Source organism: Phyllobates terribilis, unplaced genomic scaffold, assembly GCF_046119375.1.
Source record: "Phyllobates terribilis strain yellow unplaced genomic scaffold, ASM4611937v1 Scaffold_5__5_contigs__length_657084704, whole genome shotgun sequence".
Classification (NCBI taxonomy): domain Eukaryota; kingdom Metazoa; phylum Chordata; class Amphibia; order Anura; family Dendrobatidae; genus Phyllobates; species Phyllobates terribilis.
Window position 1 is genome coordinate 529,919,020 of NW_027362765.1, and position 25,074 is coordinate 529,944,093.

The window sequence follows — 25,074 nt, forward strand, 5'->3', positions numbered from 1 at the left end:
CAGCGCTGGTAAACTTTGCAAGGTACCAAAGGTGACGTCATGAACTATTTACTTTATTTTTATTTTCTATCCAAGTTACAATCCCCTTTTTGGTTGTCCGCCCTGGGCCACGGACCGGGCAAGCCACTGTGACATACCTCCCCAGTATCCATAGGCCCGGCTGCCAAGTACCCCATTGCCCCGGGGGCGTGTCAACTTCTGGCGTCTCGAACAGGACTCCGTGCCCGTTGCCACCGGGTACTGTGCGCCTAAAAGACTGTAACACTTACTGTGGTGAAGATTTCCCGGCATTCCCAAGGTTTCCCGCCATTATCCGCCATCTTCATGTCACTGCGCTGGAAGAAGAGGGACGTAACCGTGGGAATCGGAGAGGCGCACGAAGCTCAAGCCCCGCCTCGCGCTCTGATGCCGAACCAGGAAGCGTCAGGTCTTAGAAGGGGACCGTTCTCAAGCGCACGCTCTGACGTCAGCCGCGAGGGAGACGCAAGGTCCTGGAAGGAGACCGTCACCTGTGGAGCGGCAGCCTACCTGATTAAAGTAAAAGAGGTAGGCTACAGTTTACTAGGGGGGCGCAACCATGGCTGACTACCAGCAAGCCGCCGGAGCACCGGATAACGCTCCTGATGCCCAACTTGCACCCGGCGCTGCACAGGCCGGAGCGGTCGCCCCACCAGCAGGGGTCGTGACTCCATTGATACCCATGGCCCTGCCGTATATCCCTGGAGTGAAATTGCTTCCCCAGTATGATGGCAAACCAGACACCCTGTCTAGGTTCAAGAGAAAAATATGCGGTGTACTGGACATGTATTCTATGACTGGTAAGCAGAGAGCCGCTGCTGTGCTGGGACAATTGACTGGTGCCGCCGAGCGGGAAGTTGAAACCTGGCCAGCCGCAGACCAGGAATCAGTATCCATTATCTTTAAGAGACTGCAAACTGTCTTTGAACACTGCACTGAGACAGATCTCCGGATGAGGTTCTACCACTGTACCCAGGAACCTGAGGATAGTATTCGGGACTATGCCTGGCGCTTTCAGGAAGCCATGCGGGCCCTGAAACAGGTTAGTCCAGCCAGCATACAAGATGAGAATAAAATGCTGATGGAACAGTTCATCCGGGGGTTGAGGTCCCAGGAGGAGAGCAGAACGGTACGGTGGTGGGCTTTAGATCAGGGTTCCCCAACTCCAGTCCTCAAGGCCCACCAACAGGTCATGTTTTCAGGATTTCCTTAGTATTGCACAGGTGATGGAATTATTGCCTGTGCAGGTGATGGAATTATCACCTGTGTAATACTAAGGAAATCCTGAAAACATGACCTGTTGGTGGGCCTTGAGGACTGGAGTTGGGGAACCCTGCTTTAGATCATCCAGACGCCACCTTTGACACCCTCAAGGACATGGCTATTAAGGGTCTACAGCCCCTGGAAACATCAGGAAATGGTATCCAGCGTTACCAGGGTGGGGCCACCCCGATGCCCGCAGCACCCACTGCTCCTTCATTAATGGCTTAAACAAAAATGCAAACAGTGCCCCCTAGCGAGCTGGACAGCCTGCGCTCTGAAGTGCTCCAGCTAAGTAAAACCCTGGCCACTGTCCTGAGCACCCTGCAGCTACAGACGGAGCCCGAGCTGGAAGGAAGGATCCTACTCGCCGACAGCCCTGAGGATGTTCCCTGGATGAGGAGAAGAAGGAGGACGACGCCACCCCATAGGAGGACAACGCAACCCCGAGGAGGAAACGCCACCCCGTGGGAGGACCAACGACCAACGTCGCCCTCCAGGAGACTTCATCTGCTACCGTTGCCACAAGTCAGGCCACACAACGCGGAACTGTCCTTTAAACAGGCAAACCCTGGGGCCGAGGGAAGACACTCAGGAGTAAATCAACCAGGCCCATCAAGCTGGTACCATCGGTTTGTAGGAGGAAGGCCTTTCCTGTCCATCAGGCTGGATGGTATAGCAACACCTGCATTACTGGACACCGGCTCACAGGTAACCATCATACCTGATGTCCTCTACAAAAGGTACTGGTCCGTAGATGAACTCCAGCCGCCAGCCCCGAACCTCTCTGTGTATGCCTCTAACGGCCTTCCTCTTAATCTAGTAGGGGTTAAGGACGTGACAGTGAAGGTGGGGAGAGCGGAATTAAACGACCAAGGACTGATTGTAGTGGAATCTAACCCTGGTGATACAGACTTGTATATGATACTTGGTACAAATATTGTTGGTAACTGGAAGAAGTGTTGTTTTTGCTCCAACAGATTCCTGACACTGCCAAACCAGGGCAGAGGAAGGTGCTCCAGAGAGAGATTCGAGCCCTCCTGTACCAGCAACAGGTAAAGCTAACAGGTGGTGAGATTGGTAATGTACGGGTGACAGACCCGATACCCACTGTGATTCCCCCAATGAGTGAGATGCTGATTTGGTGTAGGGCAGCAAAAGGTCTCAAGGGACAGAACCAACAGGAGCCCATTATCTCAGAGCACAGACCTACACTCCTAACTGCTAGAGGGGTACTTGACGTACGCAATGGGAGGGTGCCCGTACGACTCCTAAATTGTGGGGAGGAGGAAGTCAAATTGCCAAGGTATGCCACTGTTGCTAGATTGTATACTGTGAATGATGATGCTATACACACAGTGGAATCCTTGACCCCACCAGATGCAGTGGAGGACAACGACTCCGAAGCTCAACTGGAGGATTGGTGTCAACAGCTCCATGTTGGGACTGACGCCACTCCTGTCCATCAGAAACACGGTGTTTACAGAGTGATTCAGGAATATGAACAAGTGTTTTGTAAATACCCACTTGACTTTGGAAGGGTTAAAGGGGTACAACACCACATACCCACTGGTAACCATCCACCCATTAAGGAGCGTTACCGATCCATACCACCAGCACATAATCAGAAAGCCAAGGAAATGTTACACGACATGAAAAAGGCAGGTGTAGTAAGGGATAGCTGTAGCCCTTGGGCAGCTCCCCTGGTCCTGGTCAGGAAAAAGGACGGTAGCATGAGGATGTGTGTAGATTATAGACAGATTAATCGCATAACACATAAAGATGCATACCCTTTTCCCCATATAGAGGAATCCCTGGCTGCACTAAAATCTGCCAATTACGTCTCTACACTGGATCTCACTAGCGGGTACTGGCAAGTCTCTGTTGCTGAGGAAGACCGGGAGAAGACGGCCTTCACCACCCCGATGGATCTGTGCAAGTTCAACAGTATGCCGTTTGGACTCTGCAATACACCCGGAACGTTCCAGAGGCTGATGGAGTGTTGCTTGGGACATCGGTACTTCAAGACAGTGCTGCTGTACCTGGATGACGTTATTGTGTACTCGAGGACATATGAGGACCATCTGAAGCACCTGGCGGAGGTATTTGAAGCATTATCCCGGTATGGGATGAAACTAAACCTTCTAAATGCCACTTGCTCAAGCAGAAGGTTCAGTACCTGAGGCACGTAGTCAGCTCGGAGGGAGTAGCACCAGACCCGGAGAAGGTCACTGCCATCCAGAAGTGGCCTGAACAGAGAAGCATCAAAGAAGTATGGCAATTCCTGGGACTGGTCGGGTACTACAGGAGGTTCATAAAGGACTATACCAAAAAGATAGCACCTCTACAAGACCTCCTGGTAGGACAGTCCAAAAGAGGAAAGAGTCCCCCATTCAAGTGGGGCAAAGAACAGGCCGAATTCTTTGCAGTAATGAAGGAAATCCTGACTGGTGAAGAAATCCTGGCTTACCCTGACTACAGTCAGCCTTTCCTGCTGTACACCGACGCCAGCAACGAGGGACTGGGAGCTGTGTTGTCCCAGAAGCAGAATGGAAGAGAGAAGGTAATTGCGTATGCCAGCAGGAAGCTACGCCCTACCGAAAGGAACCCGGAGAACTACAGTTCCTTCAAGCTGGAGTTTCTGGACTTGGTCTGGGCTATCACTGAAAGGTTCAAGCATTACCTAGCCTCAACTAAGTTTACAGCTTTTACTGACAACAATCCCTTGACACACCTGGAGACAGCCAGGTTGGGAGCCATGGAACAGCATTGGGTGGCCAGACTGTCAAATTATCAGTTCAACATCAAGTACCGGGCAGGTCACAGGAACACCAATGCTGATGCCCTGTCAAGGATGCCTCACCAGTCAGACACCGAGGATGAAGTGGATGATTTAGAGGAAGTTGAACTACCTGCTTTCGACCGAAGCGGAGTGGTCCATGAGCAACACGTCACCAGAAGACGTCAGAGAAGGACACTGAATCCTCTACCCCATCACAGTTGGAAGGAGACTCAAGACAGTGACCCGGTTGTCAGCCTCATCAAAAGAATGATCACCCAGAAAGGTTCTCACCTGGAGAAGGATGCTCCTTCACAAGCCAAGCAACTGTGGAATGAGAGAAGCCGGCTGTTCATCTATAGAGAGAAGCTGTGCAGAAGATATGTCAACCCCAAGACCCATGAAATGGTGTGGCAGATTGTTGTACCCAGAACGGATATCCAGATGGTGTAGGAGGCCTACCACGATCAAGCAGGTCACTTTGGCTGGAAGAAGCTGGAAACCCTGCTGAAGGACCAGTTCTATTGGGTTGGAAAGCGGAGTTCCATAGAAAGGTGGTGCCAGAATTGTGGGCCCTGTAGCCTCAGAAGGAAAGACTATGGCAGCCAGAAAGCTCCCTTGCAGTCCATCAAAACAACCCAGCCCCTGGAGATTTGCATATTCCCACTGCATTTTGGGGTAAGTGAAGAGTCTCCGCGAGCTCAAAGAACACTGGATTTTGGCTGTTGGAGCTGAAAAGAGGACATCGGTAAACCGCGCGCCTACCGGCGCGCGCATTTTGAAGCTTTTTTTGAAGCTTTTTTCACTGTTTTCAGAACATTAACAATAAGAACATGGAAGAGTCCAGGAGCCATTTGGTGAGCTGCATATCCTGCTACATGTTCACAGACTTGCCAGTGGAAAAGCCAAACTTCACATGCCAGAAATGCAAGCTTGTGTCCCTGTTGGAGGAAAAGTTGCGAAATCTAGAAGAGAGGTTAACTACCTTGAAAATCATTAAGGAAGGTGAAGAGTTCTTAGACAGAGCAGAATTATCTCTTCATGATTCAGAAAGAGAAGAAATTCGAACTGCACCTGACGAAACAGAGGAATGGAAGCATGTGACCCACAGAAGCAGGAGGATCGAGAGGCAGTCAGCACCCATACTGCTCAGGAACCAGTACCAGGCTCTCACGCAGGAGAACCATGAAGAAATACAGCAAAATAAGACTTTGCCAGAAATGAATAACCTTGTAAGCCCTCAGAATCCTCCTGGATGGAGAAAGAAGAATGTTGTGAAGAAAAAACGGAGAGTGGTGGTTATGGGGGATTCCCTGTTAAGAGGAACAGAGGCCGCTATCTGCAGACCAGACATAACCTCAAGAGAAATGTGCTGTCTTCCAGGAGCAAAAATTAAAGATGTGTCTGACAGGATATCAAGACTCTTCAGACCTACAGATCACTACCCATTCCTGCTAATACATGTGGGGACAAATGACACCGCAAGAAAGGACCTGGAAACCATCTGCAGTGACTTTGAAGACTTAGGCAAGAAAGTGAAAGAATTGGGAGCGCAGGTGGTCTTCTCATCCATCCTCCCAGTGGATGGCCATGGAACAATGAGGTGGAATAAGATTCTACAGGTGAACAACTGGCTACGTCGATGGTGCCGTCAACAAGGATTTGGATTTCTGGATCACGGAATGAATTACCTATACGATGGACTACTTGCTAGAGATGGGGTGCACCTTACGAAGACTGGAAAACATGTATTTGGAAGTCGCCTTGCTACACTCATCAGAAGAGCTTTAAACTAGAACAATGTGGGAAGGGAAGCAAAAGGCCAGAAAAAGCCATACAGCTGACAAATACTATTGAGATCTCTGCTACTGGAAGTGGAAAGGAAGAACAAAGACAAAACAATTTAAATAATAAAAATATGGGAGGAAGAGAAACCAATCACAAACTAAAATGTTTTTATACAAATGCACAAAGCATGGGCAACAAACAAGGAGAATTGGAACTACTAATGCAGGAAAAGGAATATGATGTCATTGGAATCACTGAAACTTGGTGGGACGATACACATGATTGGAATAAAAGGCTAAAAGGATACAACTTATTTGCAAGAAACAGACTTGATAAACGAGGAGGAGGTGTTGCATTGTATGTTAGAAAAGCGTATATCTGCACAGAGATTGAAGCTTCAGAGACTGGGAGTTCTGTGGAAACTGTTTGGGTAAGAATACAAGGAGAGAACAACGGAAAGGACACCATTGTAGGCATTTACTACAGGCCACCTGGGCAAGCTGAAGATATGGATGAACTCTTTATGTATCAAATGACCAAGTTCTCCAAAAAATATGACGTAGTGGTCATGGGAGATTTCAACTATCCAGACATTTGTTGGGAATCTCTCTCAAGTAAAACTAACAGGTCAAGCAAATTCTTAGCCTCTCTTGCTGACAACTTTATCTTCCAAAAGGTAGGGGAGAAAACAAGGGGATCTGCTACTTTGGATCTAATCCTTATAAACAGGGAGGAAATGGTTGAGGAGGTAAAGGTGGCTGGGACCCTAGGAGGCAGCGATCATGCTATTATAGAATTTTGGATAACTAGAGGAGGAAGACATGTGAAGACTCAAACTTCAAGGTTAGATTTTAGAAAGGCAGATTTTAAGAGACTCAGAAAGAGAATAGGAGGGATCCAATGGCTGGATGTCTTTAAGGACAAAAATGTCCAGGAAGGATGGGAAATTTTTAAAAATGAGATTCTCAAAGCACAATCGTTAACAATCCCGAAAAGTAGGAAGAATGGGAAGCATTTAAGGAAACCAGGATGGATGAACACAGAACTTAAACACATGCTAAAAAGAAAGAAAGAAATGTTTATTAAATGGAAAGAGGGAGGCATATCTAAAGAAGATTATAATGCAGTCTGCAGATCCTGTAGGGCACGTATCAGGTTAGCTAAAGCTGACAATGAATTAAGGCTTGCAAGAGATGTCAAAAGCAATAAAAAAGGATTTTGGGGGTATGTCAAAAGTAAAAGAAAAGTCAAAGATGCTATAGGATTTTTACAGGATGAAAATGGAGAAATGGTAAGAGAGGATGTTGAGAAGGCCGAACTTTTTAATTCCTATTTTGCATCTGTTTTCTCTCAGAAAGAAAATGTAACATCAACTGATCTTCACTGTCCTTTTAACGGAATAGAGGAATCCAAGTTATCTGTAAACCGAAAGATTGTGAGGGAATATTTAGCTAACATAAATGAGTTCAAGTCTCCAGGTCCAGATGAATTACACCCCAGAGTACTGAAGGAGATCGTAGAAGAAATTTTAGAACCACTCTCCATAATCTTTGAAAATTCTTGGAGAACAGGAGAAGTCCCAGAAGACTGGAGAAGAGCAAATGTTGTTCCTATCTTCAAAAAGGGGAAGAAGGTGGACCCAGGGAACTATAGGCCGGTGAGTCTGACTTCTATACCAGGAAAGATCTTTGAACAAATTATTAAACAACATGTATGTAAGTACATGGATAAGAATGAAGTGATTAACCAGAGTCAGCATGGGTTTGTAACTAACAAGTCATGTCAGACTAACTTAATTTCCTTCTATGACAGAATCACTGACTGGGTGGATCAGGGAAATGCTGTAGATATAGTATATCTTGACTTCAGCAAAGCATTTGACAAAGTATCTCACACCATCCTTATTGAAAAAATGACCAAGTATGCAATGGACCAGGCAACTGTTAGGTGGATTCATAACTGGCTTAGTGATCGGACTCAAAGGGTGGTTGTAAATGGCTTCACATCCAGCTGGATGAATGTCTCAAGTGGGGTACCACAGGGCTCCGTCCTGGGACCTGTATTGTTCAACATCTTTATCAATGATTTAGATGAAGGAATTGAGGGTAAGCTGATTAAATTTGCTGATGACACAAAGCTAGGAGGGATAGCTAATACTAGAGAAGAGAGAGAGAGGATTCAAAAAGACCTAAATAAACTGGAGCAGTGGGCAGCAACCAACAGAATGGTTTTTAACAGGGAAAAATGCAAAGTACTACATCTGGGCAATAAAAATGAAAAAAGCATATACAGAATGGGAGGAATAGAGCTAAGCAACAGTACATGTGAAAAAGACTTAGGTATACTAATAGATCATAGACTGAACATGAGTCAACAGTGTGATGCAGCAGCAAAAAAGGCAAATACAATTCTGGGATGTATTAACAGAAGCATACAGTCTAGATCACGTGAAGTCATTATCGGTCTTTACTCCTCTTTGGTCAGACCTCATCTGGAATACTGTGTACAGTTTTGGGCACCACATTTTAAAAAAGACATAGACAAACTGGAGCAAGTTCAGAGAAGAGCGACCAGAATGGTGACTGGTCTGCAAACCATGTCCTATGAGGAACGGTTGCAGGATTTGGGAATGTTTAGCTTGCTAAAAAGAAGACTGAGAGGAGACTTAATAGCTGTCTACAAATATGTCAAGGGCTGTCACATTGTAGAAGGATCATCTTTATTCTCATTTGCACAAGGAAAGACTAGAAGCAATGGGATGAAACTAAATGGGAGGAGACACAGATTAGATATTAGAAAAAACTTTTTGACAGTTAGGGTGATTAATGAGTGGAACAGGCTGCCACGAGAGGTGGTGAGTTCCCCTTCAATGGACGTCTTCAAACAGAGACTGGACAGACATCTGTCTGAGATGATTTAGTGAATCCTGCTTTGAGCAGGGGGTTGGACCAGATGACCCAGGAGGTCCCTTCCAACTCTACCATTCTATGATTCTATGATTCTATGATTGTCACTCTGGATCACGTCAAGCTGTCACCCAGCAGGTCAGGCTATTCCTATGCACTGACCATGGTGGATCATTATTCCCTGTTCCAGGCGGTAGCCACTGTCAAGGATCTGACAGCAGAAACTGCAGCAAGAATGTTCCAAGCACACTTCTGCAGGCCCCATGGATACCCGGACAAAGTGCTGACGGATCAAGGCCCTGCCTTTGAAGCCGAGCTGCTTAAAGAATTCTGTCATCTGTATGGGTGCAAGAAGATCTGGACTGTATCACCCTCAGACCAATGGTTTATGTGAGAAAATGAACAATATCGTCATAGACCTGCTGAAAACCTTACCCTTGGAAGAAAGGAACCAGTGGCCAGACAAACTACCTGACCTGGTAGATCTGTACAATCACATACCTGTGAGTTCTACTAATTGTTCCCCAGCGTACCTTATGAGAGCAAGACCCGGAAAGTTGCCCATGGACCTGGAACTCGGAGTGGTAGAACCGGAAGTAGATATGTCCACTGAAGACTGGGATACAAATCGGCAAGAGCAGTACAGGAGAGTACAGGCCTGCGTTGAAGACAGTCTGAACAGAGTAAGGGAAAGACAGGAAGAACAGTACAATAAACATGCACCAGCAGAACCCTTGGCATCTGGAGAGATAGTGCTAAAGCGGAAGAGAAGAAGTCACAAGCTCGATGACCAGTGGGAAAGAGAGCCCTAAACAGTGCTGAACTCCAGATTTGACCACAGTAAAACTTGCCTGATTAGCAAAGATGGAGGAAAAACAACTGCAACAGTCTCAAGAGACCATCTGAAAGTGTGCCCAGGTCTACTGAAGACAACGGAAGAAGTACCTCCTATAGCACTGGAAGACCCCAAGGAAGAAGTGCTTCACACAGTTCTAGGAGATTTCCCTGCGGACTGGCCTCAACTTGATGGAGCAATGATTATACCCATGATACACTTCTATCAACAGCCAGAAGAACCCGGAAGAGCCTGCTCAGGAACAGGAAGAGGCCCCAGTAAGAGGAGAATCACCCTTTGAAGCAGAGCCTGCAGGCCCAGTGGACAGTGTACTTGCCAGTCCCATAGAGAGATTAAGGCAGTTCTATAATCTACCAGCACGTACACCTGCTAGATTAACAGAAAGTGCATGCACAGACACTAGTAACACCCCAGTGCTACGAAGGTCCACACGCAGCACACAAGGACAAATCCCTGCCCGGTTTAGGGAATAAGCACAAGGTGCCTACACTATAAATAGTTATCCAGTGGGTATTGCTACTGTTATTGCTTATTATGTAAACTGAAATTAATATGTGCCTTTAGTTACCTGTCAGGGTACAGAGACTTGTAGGCTGAGGACTGTGAGCAGCCAAAAACTTTATTTGTATATAGTTTGCACTTATCAAAGTGCGCTATAAATGACCACAGAACAAAAACTCGTTTGGCGTGGCCGAAGACGTGGTCCAGCACCTGGATCACTTATGCCCTGTAGCCACGCCCAGGGCTTACATTGAGGGTTTTCAGGCGGGTCCCTCATGTTCTTTAATCGGTGAAATTGACACCTGCTTACGGGACAAACTGTAACTTTGTTAATGTTATTATAATTGTTATTATTGTTTTAACCTGTTTTAAAAAAAGCTTCAGTCCAGGAGTACTGAATTGTACTAGGGGGGAATGTGGCACCCTGCTGCGCACAGGTACCACAGGACCCAGGGTGCATGGACGGACTTCTCCACAAGAGGCCCTCATTACATACAAACACCTCCACCCTTCCACCTCACACCACCAGAGGGAGCCCGGATAGGGATATATATACAGTACAGACCAAAAGTTTGGACACACCTTCTCATTTAAAGATTTTTCTGTATTTTCATGACTATGAAAATTGTACATTCACACTGAAGGCATCAAAACTATGAATTAACACATGTGGAATTATATACTTAACAAAAAAGTGTGAAACAACTGAAAATATGTCTTATATTCTAGGTTCTTCAAAGTAGCCACCTTTTGCTTTGATGACTGCTTTGCTCACTCTTGGCATTCTCTTGATGAGCTTCAAGAGGTAGTCAACGGAAATGGTCTTCCAACAATCTTGAAGGAGTTCCCAGAGATGCTTAGCACTTGTTGACCCTTTTGCCCTCACTCTGCGGTCCAGCTTACCCCAAACCATGTCGATTGGGTTCAGGTCTGGTGACTGTGGAGGCCAGGTCATCTAGCGTAGCACCCCATCACTCTCACCCTTGGTCAAATAGCCCTTACACAGCCTGGAGGTGTGTTTGGGGTCATTGTCCTGTTGAAAAATAAATGATGGTCCAACTAAACGCAAACCGGATGGACTAGCATGCCGCTGCAAGATGCTGTGGTAGCCATGCTGGTTCAGTATGCCTTCAATTTTGAATAAATCCCCAACAGTGTCACCAGCAAAGCACCCCCACACCATCACACCTCCTCCTCCATGCTTCACGGTGGGAAGCAGGCATGTAGAGTCCATCCGTTCACCTTTTCTGCGTCACACAAAGACACGGTGGTTGGAACCAAAGATCTCAAATTTGGACTCATCAGACCAAAGCACAGATTTCCACTGGTCTAATGTCCATTCATTGTGTTCTTTAGCCCAAACAAGTCTCTTCTGCTTGTTGCCTGTCCTTAGCAGTGGTTTCCTAGCAGCTATTTTACCATGAAGGCCTGCTGCACAAAGTCTCCTCTTAAGAGTTGTGGAAGAGATGTGCCTGCTGCTAGAACTCTGTGTGGCATTGACCTGGTCTCTAATCTGAGCTGCTGTTAACCTGCGATTTCTGAGGCTGGTGACTCGGATAAACTTATCCTCAGAAGCAGAGGTGACTCTTGGTCTTCCTTTCCTGGGGCGGTCCTCATGTGAGCCAGTTTCTTTGTAGCGCTTGATTTTTGCAACTGCACTTGGGGACACTTTCAAAGTTTTCCCAATTTTTCGGACTGACTGGCCTTCATTTCTTAAAATAATGATGGCCACTCGTTTTTCTTTACTTAGCTCCTTTTTTCTTGCCATAATACCAATTCTAGCAGTCTATTCTGTAGGACTATCAGCTGTGTATCCAGCAGACTTCTGCACAACACAACTGATGGTCCCAACCCCATTTATAAGGCAAGAAATCCCACTTATTAAACCTGACAGGGCACACCTGTGAAGTGAAAACCATTTCCGGTGACTACTAGAGATGAGCGGTGTTCGACTAGAACTGTTCGCCAATCTCAAATTCGAGCTGTTTTGGGCGGTGTTCGAGTTGTTCGACGAACCCGAACGATTTGCAAAAAATTCGGCTGTTCGAGGTTATGTTCGATAACTGTTCGTGCACCAAAAGCGTGTCCTGCATGTCTGGCGCTATTTAGAGCACCAATCATGCAGGGATTGTCTGCCACTCACTGTAATGCCACAGCCATGGTGGTTGTGGCATTACAGTGATTGCCCAAATCGATGGGAACAGTGCCCACAGTGAAACATTAAAAGCCGGCAATTCAGCAGCGGCATACACCTGTACCCGACAATTTAGAACCGAAAGAATAGAGCTTCACACATAGATTAGATAGATATAAACATGTCAGACACATATATACGAAGTACAGTGAAAGTGCTGCTTACTGTACTTGTCATTTAGCGTAAAGGATTTATCAAAAAAAATAATAGTGTTTTCAGGCACCGTCTCTTTAAAAAAGCCGGCCGGCAATTCAGCAGCGGTACCCGACAATTTATAACAGACAGAATAGAGCTTCACACATAGATTAGATAGATAGAAACATGTCAGTCACATATATAAGAAGTGCAGTGACAGTGTTGATTACTGTACTTGTCATTTAGTGTAAAGGATTTATTTAAAAAAATAATAGTGTTTTCATGCACTGTCTCTTTAAAAAAGCCGGCCGGCAATTCAGCAGCGGTACCCGACAATTTATAACAGACAGAATAGAGCTTCACACATAGATTAGATAGATAGAAACATGTCAGTCACATATATATGAAGTACAGTGATAGTGTTGGTTACTGTACTTGTCATTTAGTATTAAAATAAAGGATTTATTATTAAAAAAATTGGCGTGGGGTTCCCCTTAATTTTAGGCTCTAGCGGAGGTTAAGCAGACGGCTGGGGCAGATGTTTGAAGCCTGGGAAGGGGGTAATACCCACGGAGCTTCCCAGGCTACTAATATCAGCCCCCAGCTGAATACATAGCCTTTACTAGCTATTAAAATGGGGGACCCCCCCAAAAAAATGATGTGGGGTCCCCCCTAATTTAATAGCTAGCAAAGGCTAGGCAGACAGCTGGGGGCTGATATTAATAGCCCAGGAAGGGAGCCATGAATATTGGCCCCCTCCCAGGCTAGAAACACCAGCCGTCAGCCGCCCCAGAAATGGCGCATTCATAGGATGCGCCAATTCTGGCACTTAGCCTCGCTCTTCCACGCTGCCCTGGTGCGGTGGCAGGGGGTAATAGGGTTGGGGTTGATGTCAGCTTATAATGCCAGCTGACATCAAGCCCAGGTTAGTAATGGAGAGGCGTCTATAAGACACCCCCATTACTAACCCCATAGTCAAAGTTAAAAAAAAACACAAACACCCAGAATAAAGTCCTTTAATTGAAATAAAGACACAATCCTTTATTGTTCTAAATTAAACTATACTTACCATCACGCCCATTCCAGCTGAAGCCAACGATCTCCTGCAATAAAAGAAAAATAATAAAGCAACCTCATCCTTACCTTTCCATGGTTCCCACGACAGCTTCAGCTCTGCTACATCGAGATGACAGGCTGGACCGCAGCAGAACGCTGCCATCCAGCCTCTCATCCCGCAGACACTGAGAAGCGCAGGCTTGCTTGCGCTGCTCAGCGTCTCTCTGTGACGACATCCAGATGAGCCGAGTTCATGTCCAATGAACTCATCTCACCTCATGCACGTCACTGACAGCGTGGGAAAATTCTCAAGCTGAAGCGGTGAGTGCAGGAGAATTCTCCCACGCTGTCAGTGACGTGCATAAGGTGAGCTCATGTCCAATGAACTCAGCTCACCTCCTGCACGTCACTGACAGCGTGGGAGAATTCTCCTGCACTCAGCGCTTCAGCGTGAGAATTCTCCCGCTGAAGCGCTGAGTGCAGGAGAATTTTCCCACGCTGTCAGTGACGTGCATAAGGTGAGCTCATGTCCAAAGAACTCAGCTCACCTCCTGCACGTCACTGACAGCGTGGGAGAATTCTCCTGCACTCAGCGCTTCAGTGTGAGAATTCTCCCACGCTGAAGCGCTGAGTGCAGGAGAATTTTCCCACGCTGTCAGTGACGTGCATGAGGTGAGCCGAGTTCATTGGACATGAACTCGGCTCATCTGGATGCCCTCACAGAGAGACACTGTGGAGCGCAAGCAAGCCTGCGCTTCTCAGTGTCTGCGGGATGACAGGCTGGATGGCAGCGTTCTGCTGCGGTCCAGCCTGTCATCTCGATGTAGCAGAGCTGAAGCTGTCAAGGGAACCATGGAAAGGTAAGGATGATGTTGCTTTATTATTTTTCTTTTATTTCAGGAGATCGTTGGCTTCAGCTGGAATGGGCGTGATGGTAAGTATGGTTTAATTTAGAACAATAAAGAATTGTGTGTTTATTTCAATTAAAGGACTTTTTTCTGGGTGTTGTGTTTTTTTTAAATACTTTACTAGAAATTCATGGTGGTCATGTCTAATATTGGCGTGACCCCATGAATTTCGGGCTTAGGGCCAGCTGATAATGCCAAGCTGGCCCTAACCCCTTTATTACCCAGTGAGCCACCGCATCAGGGCCCTGGATGAGTTGGGTACAGCGCCAGAAGATGGCGCTTCTATGAACGCGCCATTTTCCGGGGTGGCTGCGGACTGCAATTTGCAGCGGGGGTGGCCCAGAAAGCTTGGGCCTCCCTGCGCTGCGGATTCCAGCCCCCAGCTGCCTAGTTGTACCTGGCTGGACACAAAAACAGGGCGAAGCCCCACGTCAATTTTCTTTAAATTATTTCATGAAATAATTAAGAAAAAAAGGGCTTCCCTATATTGTTGTGTCCGGCCAGGTACAAATAGGCAGCTGGTGGTTGGGTGCAGCCCGTTCCTGCCTGCTGTACCTGGCTGGACACAAATATAGTGCGAAGCCCCACGTCAATTTTTTTTAAATTATTTCCTGAATTTCCTGAAATAATTTAAAAAAATTGAAGTGGGGCTTCGCACTATATTTGTGTCCAGCCAGGTACAGCAGGCAGGAACGGGCTGCCCCCATCCACCAGCTGCCTATTTGTACCTGGCCGGACACAACAATATAGGGAAGCCCTTTTTTTCTTAATTATTTCATGAATTTCATGAAATAATTAAAAAAAATTGAAGTGGGGCTTCGCACTATATTTGTGTCCAGCCAGGTACAGCAGGCAGGAACGGGCTGCCCCCAACCACCAGCTGCCTATTTGTACCTGGCCGGACACAACAATATAGGGAAGGCCTTTTTTTCTTAATTATTTCATGAATTTCATGAAATAATTAAAAAAAAAGTACGTGGGGCTTCGCCCTATTTTTGTGTCCAGCCAGGTACAACTAGGCAGCTGGGGGCTGGAATCTGCAGCGCAGGGAGGCCCAAGCTTTCTGGGCCCCCCCCCGCTACAAATTGCAGTCCGCAGCCACCCCGGAAAATGGCGCGTTCATAGAAGCGCCATCTTCTGGCGCTGTACCCAACTCATCCAGGGCCCTGGTGCGGTGGCTCACTGGGTAATAAAGGGGTTAGGGCCAGCTTGGTATTATCAGCTGGCCCCAAGCCCAAAATTCATGGGGTCACGCCAGTATTAGACATGACCGCCATGAATTTCTAGTAAAGTATTTAAAGAAAACACAACACCCAGAATAAAGTCCTTTAATTGAAATAAAGACACAATTCTTTATTGTTCTAAATTAAACCATACTTACCATCACACCCATTCCAGCTGAAGCCAACGATCTCCTGCAATAAAAGAAAAATAATAAACCAACCTCATCCTTACCTTTCCATGGTTCCCAGGACAGCTCCAGCTCTGCTACATCGAGATGACAGGCTGGACCGCAGCAGAACGCTGCCATCCAGCCTGTCATCCCGCAGACACTGAGAAGCGCAGGCATGCTTGCGCTCCTCACTGTCTCGCTGTGACGGCATCCAGATGAGCCGCTGTCATGTCCAATGAACTCGGCTCACCTCATGCACGTCACTGACAGCGTGGGAAAATTCTCACGCTGAAGTGCTGAGTGCAGGAGAATTCTCCCACGCTGTCAGTGATGTGCATGAGGTGAGCTCATGTCCAATGAACTCAGCTCACCTCCTGCACGTCACTGACAGCGTGGGAAAATTCTCCTGCAATCAGCGCTTCAGCGTGAGAATTTTCCCACGCTGTCAGTGACGTGCATGAGGTGAGCCGAGTTCATTGGACATGAACTCGGCTCATCTGGATGTCGTCACAGAGAGACGCTGAGCAGCGCAAGCATGCCTGCGCTTCTCAGTGTCTGCGGGATGACAGGCTGGATGGCAGCGTTCTGCTGCGGTCCAGCCTGTCATCTCGATGTAGCAGAGCTGAAGCTGTCGTGGGAACCATGGAAAGGTAAGGATGAGGTTGCTTTATTATTTTTCTTTTATTGCAGGAGATCGTTGGCTTCAGCTGGAATGGGCGTGATGGTAAGTATGGTTTAATTTAGAACAATAAAGGACTGTGTCTTTATTTCAATTAAAGGACTTTATTCTGGGTGTTTGTGTTTTTTTTAACTTTGACTATGGGGTTAGTAATGGGGGTGTCTTATAGACGCCTCTCCATTACTAACCTGGGCTTGATGTCAGCTGGCATTATAAGCTGACATCAACCCCAACCCTATTACCCCCTGCCACCGCACCAGGGCAGCGTGGAAGAGCGAGGCTAAGTGCCAGAATTGGCGCATCCTATGACTGCGCCATTTCTGGGGCGGCTGACGGCTGGTGTTTCTAGCCTGGGAGGGGGCCAATATTCATGGCTCCCTTCCTGGGCTATTAATATCAGCCCCCAGCTGTCTGCCTAGCCTTTGCTAGCTATTAAATTAGGGGGGACCCCACGTCATTTTTTTTGGGGGGTCCCCCATTTTAATAGCTAGTAAAGGCTATGTATTCAGCTGGGGGCTGATATTAGTAGCCTGGGAAGCTCCGTGGGTATTACCCCCTTCCCAGGCTTCAAACATCTGCCCCAGCCGTCTGCTTAACCTCCGCTAGAGCCTAAAATTAAGGGGAACCCCACGCCAATTTTTTTAATAATAAATCCTTTATTTTAATACTAAATGACAAGTACAGTAACCAACACTATCACTGTACTTCATATATATGTGACTGACATGTTTCTATCTATCTAATCTATGTGTGATGCTCTATCTTTCTGTTCTAAATTGTCGGGTACCGCTGCTGAATTGCCGGCCGGCTTTTTTAAAGAGACAGTGCATGAAAACACTATTATTTTTTTAAATAAATCCTTTACACTAAATGACAAGTACAGTAAGCAACACTATCACTGTACTTATTATATATGTGACTGACATGTTTCTATCTATCTAATCTATGTGTGAAGCTCTATTCTTTCTGTTCTAAATTGTCGGGTACAGATGCTGAATTGCCGGCCGGCTTTTTTAAAGAGACGGTGCATGAAAACACTATTATTTTTTTTGATAAATCCTTTACACTAAATGACAAGTACAGTAAGCAACACTGTCACTGTGCTTCTTATATGTGTGACTGACATGTTTCTATCTATCTAATCTATGTGTGATGCTCTATTCCTTCTTGTCTAAATTGTCGGGTACCGGTGTATGCCGCTGCTGAATTTGCCGGCCGGCTTTTTTAAAGAGAGTGTCTTCTGAGCAGTTTGTCAGCTTTTGGACACCTTTGCAGGTGTTTTCTATGTGTTTCTATGTGTTTTTGTTTGCCTGCCATTGGTTTTAACGGTGTTCGACGGTGTTCTAAGGTGTTCGACGAACAGTTCGACGAACAGTTCCTCGAACATCCCGGTGTTCGATGAACCGAACCGAACCCGAACACTACGGGGGTGGCTCAACACTAGTGACTACCTCTTGCAGCTCATCAAGAGAATGCCAAGAGTGTGCAAAGCAGTCATCAAAGCATAAGGTGGCTACTTTGAAGAACCTAGAATATAAGACATATTTTCAGTTGTTTCACACTTTTTTGTTAAGTATATAATTCCACATGTGTTAATTCATAGTTTTGATGCCTTCAGTGTGAATGTACAGTTTCCATAGTCATGAAAATACAGAAAAATCTTTAAATGAGAAGGTGTGTCCAAACTTTTGGTCTGTACTGTATATATGGAGGGTGGAGCTAGGCAGTTAGTTAGTTGTTGGAGAGCGTGCTGACGCTGAGAGCAGCGAAGATGCAATGCATCTGCTGCTGAGTACTGAGGGCCCCGAGTGTGGCCGACAGCAAGGAGGAAAGGAGAGAAGAGTTGAGAGGGCAGAGGAGCATCATAGGCTCACCCCGATATACAAACCGGACACCGGACACGCACCTACAGGGTCCCTTTATACCCGATAGGGATCACCGGCATTCCAGGAGGACTATAAGTCCCTAGATCCATTACAGGACCAGGAACCACAAGGCCCCAGCAGAGAGTAGTTACCAGCAGAGGGTCCTACTACCGAGCGACAGGTGAAGGAACAGCACGACACATAAGCTAGGCCCAGTTGCAGGCTGGCCAGGAGCATACAGAGAGGCAGACATGGACCAGGAGGCCTTATACCCGCTCACTGGGGAGAAGTCCTGAAGTGCACCCATCCTACTGAGTACCCTGGACCATACCTGACATCTGCACCAGTAAAGGTATTGAAGCGAATCCCCTGTCTCTGTCAGTTACTCCTGCTGCGCCATCTCGCCTGCATTACAAGTCCCAGCATCACCACCCACCAAACTCCACACTGCCCCGGGGGCCCGCTCCACCTGTGGGGAGCAGAAACACCTCAGCTGCCATCCCATCAGCCCCGCGGAGGTCTGCAGCAGCACTGGTAAACCTTACCAGGTACCACAGGTAGCGTCACAAACTATTTACTTTATTTTTATTTTCTATCCAAGTTACAATCCCCTTTTTGGTTGACCGTCTTGGGCCACGGACCGGGCCAGCCACTGTGACATACCCCCCCAGCATCCATAGGCCCGGCTGCCGAGTACCCCATTGCCCTTGGGGCGCGTCATAAGTTCGCTCCAAACTCAGTCATTTGTAGTGAGCGTGGAAGATACTGTCCTCCATTTAAAAAGGGCAAGGCACGTGGCAAGGAACGGGGAACTGGACGTGATGGTAATGGTGCATGCAGAGGCCGAGGACAAGACCGTGGGCAAGCCGAAATTGTGCCACAACAAACACCCACATCTTCTCACCTGAACTTCCTGTCCCAATTTCTAGGGGACCGCAGCACACCACTATTGAACCCAGAGCAGCGTCAAAAGGTTATTGGTTGGATAGCGGATAATGCTTCCAGTCACTTTGCCACCACCACCACCACCCTGTCTTCCACATGTTCAAGTCTCAGTAGCCGTGAGTCTGGACCACATATTCCTCACCCTGATCCTCCTTCCTCCCACCATGCCGAGTACCCAGAGACAACTGATCCCACACTTGGACACTCTGAAGAGCTGTTCACTTTTCCATTTATAGATTCAGGCCTGTCACCCGGTCCACTTGAAGCGGGGCAAGAGGAGATCGCGTGTAGCGATGCCCAAATATTTGAGCAGCCACGGTCACACGTAGGCGATGGTGGGAAAGTGTCACAAGAGGTGGACGATGATGAGACACAATTGCCAGAAAGTCAGAAGGAGGACCAGGGTGCGGAAGTGGAAGACGAAGTGGTGGATGATATAGTAACTGACCCAACCCGGCAGGAGGACATGCAGAGCGAGGACAGCAGCGCACAGGGGAAGGGAGGCAGAGCACCCCAACAGGCAGGAAGAAGCAGTGTGGTGTCCGCAGACAGAAGGCAGGCAACCGTTCCCCGTAACACCAACACGAAGGAAGTTGCCAGTACAACTGTTAGGTCTTCCCGAGTCTGGTTGTTTTTTAAAGACTCTGCCGATAACCCCAAAAAGGCCATTTGCAACACCTGCCAGGCCAGCATCAGCAGGGGTGGCAAAACGACCAGCCTGACCACCACCAGCATGATCAGGCACATGGCAGCAAAGCACCCCACTATGTGGGCCGAACCCCAGGGTCCAGGAACAGTGACTGCGGGTGGCACCATCGCTTCTTCCGCTGTTGTGCATGCAAGCCAATCCCCTGTCCATGGTGTATGCGAAGACGCCTCCTGTCCTGCACCTGTCGTTGCACACTCTCAAGTAGCAGCATCAGGAAGTACGTCCATGTCCTTGTCCCAGCGCAGCATTCAGTTGTCCATACCCCAGTCCTTGGAACTCAAGCGCAAATATGCAGCCGACGCACCACAGGCTACACTACTAAATTCTGACATTTCACGACTGCTTGCGCTCGAAATGTTACCTTTTAGGCTTGTGAAGACGGAAGCATTCCGCAACCTGATGGCGGCGGCCATCCCTCGGTACTCGGTCCCCAGCCGCCACAAAATTCTCCCGGTGTGCCATCCCCGCTTTACACAAGCAAGTGTCCCAAAACATTAGCCGTGCTTTCAACAACGCAATTACCAGTAAAGTCCACCTAACCACGGACACGTGGACAAGTGCTTGTGGGCAGGGACGGTACATCTTTCTGGCGGCACACTAAGTTATCATAGTGGAAGCTGGGACCCAGTAGGACCTTGGGACGGAACACGTCCTCCCGACGTCAAGGATTGCGGGCTCTAGGTCAATCAGGGTTGCCCCCACTGTCTACAGCTCCTGCACCTCATCCTCCTCAGCCTCCATCCCCAAAATGACCACATCAGTCACAAGCTGGAAGCACTGCCTCGGCCAAGCGGCAATAGGCTGTGCTGAAGCTAATATGCTTAGGTGAAAAACCGCACAATGCTGAAGAGTTGTGGACAGCTCTGAAAGAGCAGGCAGATCTGTGGCTCACACCGCTGAACCTACAGCCAGGCATGGTCGTGTGTGACAATGGCCGGAACCTGGTGGCGGCTCTGAGGCGAGGCGAGTTTACACACGTACCATGCCTGGCCCATGTGCTTAACCTCGTGGTTCAGCGGTTTCTCAAATCCTACCCGGAGCTGCCGTTTCTGCTTGTCAAAGTACGCCGCCTGTGTGCCCATTTTAGAAAGTCAGCTACAGCTTCCGCCGCCCTTGCAGTGTTTCAGCAGCGTTTGCAGCTTCCGGCTCACAGACTGGTGTGTGATGTCCCCACGCTTTGGAACTGCCGATGTTGGGAAGGATTTTGTGAGCAGAAGAGGGCAGTTGTTGAGTACCAGCATCAACAAGGTTGTCGGTCTTCAGTTCAGACTCCACACATAAGACCTCAGGAGTGGACATGGATGTTAGACATATGTACCATCCTCCAAAACTTTGAGGACTCCACCAAGATGATGAGCGGCGATGAAGCCATAATTAGCGTCACCATCCCGTTTCTCTGTCTTCTGGAACGCTTTCTGCTCACAATCAAAGAGGATGCATTGCAGGCGGAGCACAATGAGATGGAGCAAGGAACCATACAGGGTTATAAGATTACACATAGCCAAGCCTCATCTCATCCCAACTTGGATTGGGTGACAATGAGGAAGAGGAGGAGGAGGAGGAAGATCAGGAGCTAATTTCATGCACTATAGATGGTACTTCCTGCACAGCTGTCATACCGTCTGTTCAGCATGGATGGCCAGAGGACAGAGAGGAGGAGGAGGAGAGCATGGTCAGTCATCCTCTTGGTGAGGACACAGAAGTCTTGCTTGTTAGTAGTCTAGCATCGCATTCTCAAAATTTTGGGTCACAGTCATTAATGGTTGGTGACACTTCTAGACCCACGCTACAAGGAGAACTTTATATGTCTTATTCCTGAGGCGGACAGGTCTACAAAAATGGGACAGTACCAGAAGGCCATTGTTGCAGAACTATTAAAAAAATTCCCATCTGAAAACGCTGGCGGCAGAGGGCACACTTCGTTGGACAACCAAGGAGTACAGGTGAGAGAGACACAACTTCAATCCAGCAGAGGCAGGGGAACACTGTCAAAGTTCTGGGGAGATTTCTCAGACCCTCCCATCGGACAGGCCCTGAGGCGAGGGGTACTCTCACAAGGAGTGCAAAGTTTGGGAAGATGCTGAGGGAGTACCTTGCCGACCGTACCAACATCCTCCATGATTCCTCTGTGCCTTATAATTATTGGATATCCAAGCTGGATACGTGGAATGAACTGGCTCTCTTTGCCTTGGAGGTCCTGGCCTGTCCTGCCGCCAGCGTTTTATCAGAGCGGGTTTTTAGTACTGCTGGTGGAATTATAACTGATAAGTGCATCCACCTGTCAACTGAAAATGCTGACAGGCTGACTCTTATAAAAATGAACAAGGGCTGGATTGGGCCAGACTTCTCAACACCACCGAATGATAGCAGCGTAACATAAACTCAAATCCAGTGTCTTTTCTTGGGAGGTGTATTCCCATGCACCTTTTCACACCCAGACATGGGTATACGCTTCCTGTTTTTGTCTATTTGCTCTTGTCCTCCTCCTTCTCATCCTCCACCACCATATCACCAGGGTGACCTTGGTCCGTGATGCAACACCCACATCATTTTTTTAAAGGGTGTTTATGATGCCCGTGCAAATTTTTTTTTATACAGTATGTTCATGTGTACCCCCCAGGGGTAAATGTTTGTCAGCCCATACACTTAGTGCATGGACATTGCAAGTTTAGGAGGCCCGCTCCTTTCTAATGGGAACATGTCATACCTTGTTACTGTGCCCCTGCTCCGTGTGTCTATAACATAGGTACTTTAGATCCAGTGACTCAGAAGCACAGAGCAGCCAATACAGGGTTAATAAACAGGGAAAGTTCATGATAACAAGATGAATCTCCACGCAGGGAGTAACAGGGGAAAATATGAAGAAATAGCAGGTATTAGTCTGTAACTGACAGTTTACAGTTTAGCTAGATGTAGCAGAGTCAAGCCGGTATCAAACGACAGTTTTTTCACTTAGCTGACTTGTATCCTCTACAAGGCAGTTGCCAGCTGGTGCTGTTGACGCTGTCTTCAGGCTTCCCTGCCCAAACAATGCTCCGTCTTCTGGCGGCAGCGGGCGGTCTCCGGTTTTTCTCGCTGAGCCCCTAGTCCATAACATGGCACCTCACGTGCTCAGCTCCACGGCCCTGCGTCTCTTCTCCCTACAGTCAGTTTGACTCCTCTGGTCCACTGCACTCGGTTCCCTTGCTCCAAGTCCTGTAGCCAGGAGCCTGGACCCTCTCACGCTGCTCTGCTCCGCAGGACTCAGCTCGGCTTTCCCGCGCAAACGTCCTCGTCTCTCCCTCTCTCTCGTCACACCAGGAGTCCCTCTGTCACCTGACCTCCCAGCTCTCTCTCTCGACACACCCCCTGCTTCCCTGTCACATGACTCCTCTGCTTGCAGTCTGTCTTCCCCCTGCAACAAGAGGTACGGCCCCAGCAGTTCCAGATCCCTTGCTCTGAAAGTACTTACACCCCGGTCTTCCCCCTTACACTCCCGCTCTCCTTTAACTCGCCATTCCACGGGCGAGAGTTCCTTCACCAAACGTTCACATTCTTGGACTTCCTGGACGATACGGTACCATATTAATTGATCTTGTTCGTAACGGTGAGAAGGCACTCCTGCCGTTGTCCATTCTGACCGGCGTAACTCAGTTTGACCGATGGGGGGTGCAGGGTCACTCGGATTTCCAATCTCCGCCTGCCCGGTGGCTTCAACCGATGTTGTTCCCTTGCCGCCTGCACTGGGGACTGCAGGTAATCGAGTGCTGGGGCTCGGAGGTAGAATCAACAACTCTTCTTCATCCACATCGTGGCTTAGGGCAACTGTGACAGGTCCCTCTCTAGAAGCAGGTGATTCTTCTCCACCCTCGTCATCTTTAGACAGACAGGGTCGCAGCATACTATGATGAACCACTCTGGTTGGGGCTCCTTCAGCCCCCTCGGGTTGAATTTCATACACAGGTCCTTCAGCGCCAATCCTGCGCTTCATGTTCTAATGGGAACATGTCATACCTTGTTACTGTGGCCCTGCTCCGTGTGTCTTTAAATTCTTAGTGGGGTTTTTCCTAAAATTGGTCAGCCGTTGGACTCACTGCATACCCTATAACTGTATAGCAGACCCTCTCCTTTCTAATGGGAACATGTCGTACCTTGTTACTGTGGCCCTGCTCTATGTGTCTTTAAATTATTAGTTGGGTTTTTCCAAAATTTTGGCAGCCCTTGCAGTCACTGGAAACTCAATAACAGTATAGGAGACCCACTTGTTAATAATGGGAACAACAAAGCATAGCCGGCTGATGGCTCTCTAACAATAGCTACGGCCGAATGCTGGCCTTTTAAGAATAGTAAGGGCTGTCTGATGTCCCTGAAAAAATAGGCTTCATGACTTTCAGAGTCCCTCCATCATAAATAAAACAGGATGTGTCTGATGATGTGTCACACACCACATTGCCATATAAGGTTGTAAAATGTTAAAATGACATTTCCCGGTGAATGCATTTGTCTTAAAAAATAACATAAAAAAACAAAACAATAGGATATTTCTTTAGTATAAAAAACAGCGTCACCAATTTATCCTCAATGTAATCACATTGTTCAGCTCATGCACCTTCTCCTCCATCTCCGAAATGATCACATCAGTCACAAGCTGACAGCACAGCAGCATGGCCTTGGCCAAGCGTCAACAGGCTGTGCTGAAGATAACATGCTTAATGCTTAATTGACAAACTGCCCAGTGCTGCAGAGTTGTTGAAAGCTGTAACACAGCAGCCTGATCTGTGGCTCTCACCGCTGAACATACAGCCAGGCATGGTCATGTGTGACAATGGGCGGAACCTGGTGACAGAGAAATGACAGCCGGGTAGATACGGTTTCTCTCTATGCTAGTCCTTTCACCGAGCTAAAAAATATGGCTGTGTTGAAATACAACTCCCACTGAGATGCTGTTTCAGATTGAAAAACATTGTGCCCTCCAGAGGATTTGATTCTGAGGGCTAACCTTTCTCACCCGCTCAAGAGTCCCATAGCAGCTGCAAAGTTAGCGCTATCATGAACTCTCCTGAGGTAGAAGCCAAGGCACACCAGAGGATTCTCTGGTGGGAC